At 43.3% G+C, this 7,500-nt stretch overlaps 1 protein-coding gene across 1 annotated transcript in view; it reads right to left on the minus strand.

Moving 5' to 3' along the window:
* Positions 1-7,500, minus strand: part of LOC113804572 (uncharacterized) — a gene marked incomplete in the record, with an annotated part of 80,998 nt that overhangs the window by 5,816 nt on the left and 67,682 nt on the right.

Raw genomic sequence — 7,500 nt, forward strand, 5'->3', positions numbered from 1 at the left:
TTTATAATTACACATCTTCAATAAGGGGATAAACGAGCGAAAAAATAAAAAAAAAAAACCCTGGCATGCAATCCCCTTTTAAAACAAGAAAGCAAGAATGCAAAGCTAGTGTACTTTTTGCCTTTTTAAAAGAGATCCCCTTTCATATCTTTCTCCAAACAAATTTTCAGATGGCCAAAACCCTTTTTATGAATTAAACCATATCATTTTAAAGAATTTTTCCCCCTTTTTTTTTAGGTGTTGTAGTTGGGGGAGTGTTTGAATATTTTTTTCCTCGAATGTTATACTTTTTATATAATTTTGGGAGTCGTCCTTTTTTAAAATTACAAAAGATGTTTGGCCCCCTGATGACAACAGAGTGCTGTATATTTTTGTGTGCTTTACATTTATTGCAGAATCTATATGAATTTAATTTAAACACATGATCAGTGGCCAAAAGGGGGAATTGTTTCCTTGTGCCAAAATGAAAAAATTTTTAAGCTTTTATTTTAACTTTCAGTAGTTTTTACGAGAGTAAGAAGACAACTTATTTTTTTTGATTGTTTGCTGATTATTTATTTCTGATATGCAATTTTTTCGTATTTCTATTTACACGGTTCCCCAAAAACCCCCTCTTCAATTATATTTTTTTTTTTCACTTCGAAAATAGTTTTTTTTTTTTTCACTACCCTTTTTTACTCAGCCTCATTTTCCATATATATATGTACAGTTTTTTTTCTTCATTTGGGTTTCATAGCCATTTAAAAACCAACAAAACGCATGGTAAAAGAAATTAATTTGCATATGTTTTTTTTTAAAAGTTTTTGTTTTTTTTTAAAAAAGTCGATATTGTTTAAAATTTAGACACCTTCCCATAGCTTCTGCTCATGTTTACCCAGTGTCCATAACGCATAGGAATGATTTTAATACAAGCTTATTTTCACTGATATGCTCTCTTGAAAAAAAAAGATATAAGCTGACGGGCTAGAGTAATGGAAAGGGTTGTGTGATGCCAATTTTTTTTTTCTGTTGAAACAAATTAATAGTAGGATAAGAATGTTTTTCATTATTATGATTGTCGTAATTGTTGTGATTACTATTATTATTATTATTATTATTATTATTATTATTATTATTATTATTATTATTATTATTATTATTGTTATTATTATCATCATCATTATTGCTCTTGTTATTATTGCTGTTATTATTGTTTTTATTAGTATCATTACTCTTATTGTCATTAATCAAGCTCCTCAGTATTATTATCATCATTATTATTATTACTATTACTACTTATTATTGATATCATTATTATTATATTAGCAATATTATCATCATTATGACTCTTGCCATTATAATCGTTATTACTTCCATACAATTTTTTATCAACATTATTATATATCATTATCTTTTTTTGCGTAATTTTCATATAAAAATATACGATTACCGTAGTTGGAATTAAAGAAACATGTATAACGGCTTGAAAATAAGTATATTTGTTTATTTGAAATGGAAAAAAAGTCACATTTATAACGTTACACATATCAACCACAAATGACCTGATAAAAAAAAATGGTTTATTTTTCATCATTATCAGTCACGTTTTCTATGCATATCGTTAACGAGTAACAAATAAATAAAAAGTTTGTATTTGCCCAAAAAAGGTGATCTTCACTAGCATTCCTGATGTCACGCTTGTGGGAAAAAGGGGGTTTGTCGCTAAGAAATGAATAAAAAAAATGAATGAAATGTTAATAATATTAATAGCTTGTCCATGTCACTCCAAGTTCCTCAGTATTCAAGAAAATGCATTACGTGAGACCTGATTTTTTTCCACTCCCTCCTCTTCCTCCTCCTCCTCCTCCTCCTCCTCCTCCTCCTCCTCCTCCTCCTCCTCCTCCCACCCTTTGTCCACCCCCCACTCCTCCCACCCTCTTCCCCCACCCCCACCCCCACCCACCCTTTGTCCACCCCCCACTCCTCCCACCCTCTTCCACCCCCCCACCCCCACCCACCCTCTTCCACCCCCCACCCCCACCCCACCTTCTCCCTCCACCCTCCACCCCCCCACGCCCACCCCACCCTCTTCCCCACCCCCCCCCACCCACCCTCTCCCTCCACCCCCCCACCCCCCCACGCCCACCCCACCCTCTTCCCCCACCCCCACCCCCCCAACGCTCACCCTTCACTTCATCCGAGTCCTTCCCATTCATCCATCTCCCTCTTCATCTCCCCCTCTTTATCCCCTTTTCAAACCACCATCACCCGCGCCATCCCCTCCATCATCTCCAGCCTTCACCCACCACCCCCAACTCTCACCCTCTCCTTCCACCTCTCACCCTTTATCCCCAACTCTCACTCTCACCCTCACTCTTCCACCCTCCAACCCTCACCCTCCACCCTCTCCCTCCAACCCTCACCCTCCACCTCCTCCCTCCACCCCCCCACCCCGTACCTCCACCCCCCCACCCTCACCCTCACCCTCACCCTCCACCCCCAACCTCCCCACCCTCCACCCCCAACTCCCTCCTTCCACCTTCTCACCCCCCATCCCCAACCCTCACCCTCACCCACCCACCCCCAACCTCCACCCCCCACCCACCCCGCTTCGAGAAACCTCCTCCTTTCGAGAAGAGAACAATAATTCAACACACGCGAGTTCGCCAAGTACACCCCAACCCTCACCCTCCACCTCTCACCCTCCACCATCCACCCTCACCCCCCAAACCCTCACCCTCCACCCCACCCACCCTCACCCTCCACCTCTCAACCTCACCCTCCACCCCACCCACCCTTACCCTCCACCTCTCAACCTCACCCTCCACCCCCAACCCCCCACCCTCACCCTCCACCCCACCCACCCTTACCCTCCACCTCTCAACCTCACCCTCCACCCCCAACCCCCCACCCTCACCCTCCACCCCCACCCACCCTCACCCTCCACCTCTCAACCTCACCCTCACCCTCCACCTCTCACCCTCCACCCCACCCACCCTCACCCTCCACCTCTCAACCTCACCCTCCACCCTCACCCTCCACCTCTCACCTTCCACCCCCCACCTCCACCCCCACCCCCGCTTCGAGAAACCTCCTCCTTTCGAGAAGAGAACAATAATTCACCACACGCGAGTTCGCCAAGTACCCCCCAACCCTCACCCTCCACCCTCACCCTCACCCTCCACCATCCACCCTCACCCCCCAACCCTCACCCTTCCCACCCTCACCCTCCACCCTCACCCTCCACCCCCCCACCCTCACCCTCCACCCTCACCCTCACCCCCCAACCCTCACCCTCCACCCCACCCACCCTCACCCTCCACCTCTCAACCTCACACCCCCCACCCTCACCCTCCACCCTCACCCTCACCCCCCAACCCTCACCCTCCACCCCACCCACCCTCACCCTCCACCCTCACCCTCACCCCCCAACCCTCACCCTCCACCCCACCCACCCTCACCCTCCACCCCACCCACCCTCCCACCCACCCTCCACCTCACCCTCCACCCTCCACCTCTCACCCTCCACCCCACCCACCCTCACCCTCCACCTCTCAACCTCACCCTCCACCCTTCACCCCCCCCCCCACCCCACCCCGCTTCGAGAAACCTCCTCCTTTCGAGAACAGAACAATAATTCAACACACACGAGTTCGCCAAGTATTACTGCCTCGCCCTCCACCTCTCACCCTCACCCTCACCCTCCACCCTCCACCCTCCACCCTCCAACCTCCACCCCCCACCTCTCACCCCCCACCCTCTACCCCTTACCCTCCACCCACCCCGCTTCGAGAAACCTCCTCCTTTCGAGAAGAGAACAATAATTCACCACACGCGAGTTCGCCAAGTACCCCCCCAACCCTCACCCTCCACCATCCACCCTCACCCTCCACCTCTCACCCTCCATCATCCACCCTCACCCCCCAACCCTCACCCTCCACCATCCACCCTCACCCTCCACCTCTCACCCTCCATCATCCACCCTCACCCCCCAACCCTCACCCTCCACCCCCACCCACCCTCACCCTCCACCCCACCCACCCTCCCACCCACCCTCCACCTCACCCTCCACCCTCCACCTCTCACCCTCCACCCCACCCACCCTCACCCTCCACCCCACCCACCCTCTACCCCACCCACCCTCTACCCCCCACCCTCCACCCACCCCGCTTCGAGAAACCTCCTCCTTTCGAGAAGAGAACAATAATTCAACACACACGAGTTCGCCAAGTATTACTGCCTCGCTCGGGCGCCGCCGATCCTTCCTGCCAAGTTGCCGCCCACGAGAAGAGCTATCTTTGTCTCGGCGACTTAGTGAGACTTAGCGAGATCCCTTTTTTTAATTAAGGTCGAAAGTCCACCCATTAGAATAGATACTTTGCACTCTGGCTGGATTCTGTGTATACAGCTTTTTTTACTGTACTTGTATGGTGATTCGTAATTATTAAATGATAATGTGGTTTTACTTTGAATACTGCAAGAGAAAAGAGAAAAAAAAATGAAGTTAAGGATTTGTACATTTCTTTAAAATTAGGATATAGAATGTTTACATATCTAGATATACATATATATAGATTTTCTCTCTTTTTCTTTCTCGTTTCTGTCGTCAGATGGAAGCTGTGAGATAGAATGAACACATCTTGTCATTTTTTTCTTTCTTGTAAAGAAAAAAAGAAACAAATCTTTTTTCTTTTTCGAAATCTTTAACGTGCATGTCTTCGTAATATGAAGAAGAAAAAAAAATATATTCCCTAAGGATAATTTTATCTCTAGTTGGAATCTCCTCCTCGTCTCTGCATATCAGTTATACACGAAGCTTCCAGAATATGAGTGATAGAGCTGTGTAAACAATCTACACAAGGTGATTGTTTGTCTCGTAGGTGCCATATATGTGGAGTATCTGGCAGGGTTACAAAAACAAATGAATAAGTGCGTAAGTAATTCTCTCTTTTTTAAGGAAAAGAAAATAGATTAAACGTTCTGCCAAAACAAAAAAATGTATGTAGGATCAAAACGTTTTGTGTATAAGTTGTTGGTGTGTTTTGTCTTTCAGTGTTTTCTTTTATTTTTATCCATTTGAAATGTGATTTTTTTTCTTTTAATTTTCTTTTGTTTTAGAATACTTTTTGAGAACGTTCAAGAAACACGGCAACTCTCCACTCAAGCAGCTATTTATTTTATGTTAATGGTAGCTATGACTATAGCAAGTTTGCTCTTATTTATTCTTGTTTTCTAGTTTTGCCATCCGTGAATAAGGCAAAATGTTATGTTTTTTTAAGTTATTGTTATCTTTCTTTTATTTTCGTTCCCAACTACCACTGATGGTTTGGTTGGGTAAATGTTATCAAATTTAATGAGCAATTAGTTGCCATGAAAAAAAAATCTGGAGAATCTTCATGTGTGTCATCTATATATTGAAATAAGGAAAAAAACTTTTATCATTCCATATACTGTAGAATAGTTCTGGTGAATGTCAAAGCGAATGACTGTCATAATGAATGTGTGTAGGTATCGTATGACAGCTTGTCCTTTATGCAATTGTGATTTTTTCTACTCAGTGTAATGTACTAGAAGCTTAATTAATATATATAGAGGCTATTCCCTATCAGCAGATGATACAGAAGAAGAATGAAACATGTTCTCTAATCCCTTTATATGGATTTTGAAAATGTGACTGATTTATAAACCTAAGCAAGGGGGTGACCAGCTTAATGCTCTTTACTTTTTGGCACTTTTGGTACATTCTTGTGAATATCTTTTTTTTATATTTCTCTCTCTCTCTCTCTCTCTCTCTCTCTCTCTCTCTCTCTCTCTCTCTCTCTCTCTCTCTCTCTCTCTCTCTCTCTCTCTCTCTCTCTCTCTCTCATTCTCTCTCTCTCTCTCTCCTCTCCCTCTCCCTCTCCCTCTCCCTCTCCCTCTCCCTCTCCCTCTCCCTCTCCCTCTCCCTCTCCCTCTCCCTCTCTCCCTCTCTCCCTCTCTCCCTCTCTCCCTCCCTCCCTCTCTCCCTCTCTTCCTTCCTCTTTCCCTCTCTTCCTTCCTCTTTCCCTCTCTTCCTTCCTCTCTCCCTCTCTTCCTTCCTCTCTCCCTCTCTTCCTTCCTCTCCCCCTTCCTCTCTCCCTTCCTCTCTCCCTTCCTCTCTCCCTTCCTCTCTCCCTTCCTCTCTCCCTTCCTCTCTCCCTTCCTCCCTTCCTCTCTCCCTTCCTCTCTCCCTTCCTCCCTTCCTCTCTCCCTTCCTCCCTTCCTCTCTCCCTTCCTCCCTTCCTCTCTCTCTTCCTCTCACTTTCACTCTCACTTTTTTTCCCTCTTTCACGGAGGTTCATAAATACACGTCACATTTCAATAATTCTTTATGGCTAATGGGAGGTCAAGCCATAGATACATGCCTCTTCTGACAAATGCATAGCTTTTTTAATTATCATTATCGTCTACACTTTCTTTCTTCAATCAGTCGAGTCTTTGTACAAATTAATTTGGATTTAAGTTTATAATCTTTCTTTCTTGTATATACATAACAGGATGACAAAGTTGATGTCTGACCTGCCAAGGGTTTCACTATGCAAATTATATCAATAAGCACAATATTGATATCACTTCACAAAAGTATATCCCTCCCGTATATTAAAAATCATAATAATCTCCATTTTCCATTGATATCCTTTTTGTAAGAAGCTTAATATAGATTATTTTTTTTAAGTAATGAATAGTTTATTTAAAGAGGCACAAGATTTTTTAATATACATACTTACAGATATGTCTGTAGCGCCTTATGCATACTTGTTTTTTTCTCTCTCTCTGTTTTTTTTATTATTATTATTACAGTGTGCTAAATATAACCATATCCGGAGATGCAATCTATACATTGAATAATCTCTGTTCACCCTGGAACAAGAATTTCCCATTTTCTTTGTTGTTTTTTTTCACGTCCGTCTTTGTAATAATTTGGTGCCATATAGCTAGACCCGAGTGCCAAGCATGTTGGTTAGTGGAAATGTTTTGTAAGAGGAAAAATGTATGTATAAATTTCCCCCTCGAGATATTTTGTGCACAAAGTTTGCCTTACACATCTTTTTTTTTGTATTTGATAAGGTAGACGCCTACTAGAGTTATGCTTTTTATATCCAATGTTAATTTTTAATAAACACGAGAGTTCAATCAATGCTTGCCATACTACTCCAAAGCCAAATTGTTATTCGTTCTCTCTCTCTTTTATTATCATTATTTTTAAGAGATGCATACATTGCAAAAATACCTCCCCCACTCCCTTAGAAGGAATTACAGGTGTATCAGAGGGAAAATAAAACTCACGGTACCTTTCTGTACTATCGCGGTCTGGAATTTTCTAGTAAATGTTGGCATTCCAAAACATTCCAGTTAATTATAGCTGTGCAGTTTTTTTTCTTGTGATTATTAAATTTTCGTTAGGCTAATTTATATTTTGATAAGAGCATGATCAGTCGAATAGAGAAAGAGTCGTTTCATTATTATGCCTTTTGTGGTTTTCTAGATAGCAATTCCAGGAAA

The sequence above is a fragment of the Penaeus vannamei genome, chromosome 11, assembly GCF_042767895.1.
Source record: "Penaeus vannamei isolate JL-2024 chromosome 11, ASM4276789v1, whole genome shotgun sequence".
Lineage (NCBI taxonomy): Eukaryota > Metazoa > Arthropoda > Malacostraca > Decapoda > Penaeidae > Penaeus > Penaeus vannamei.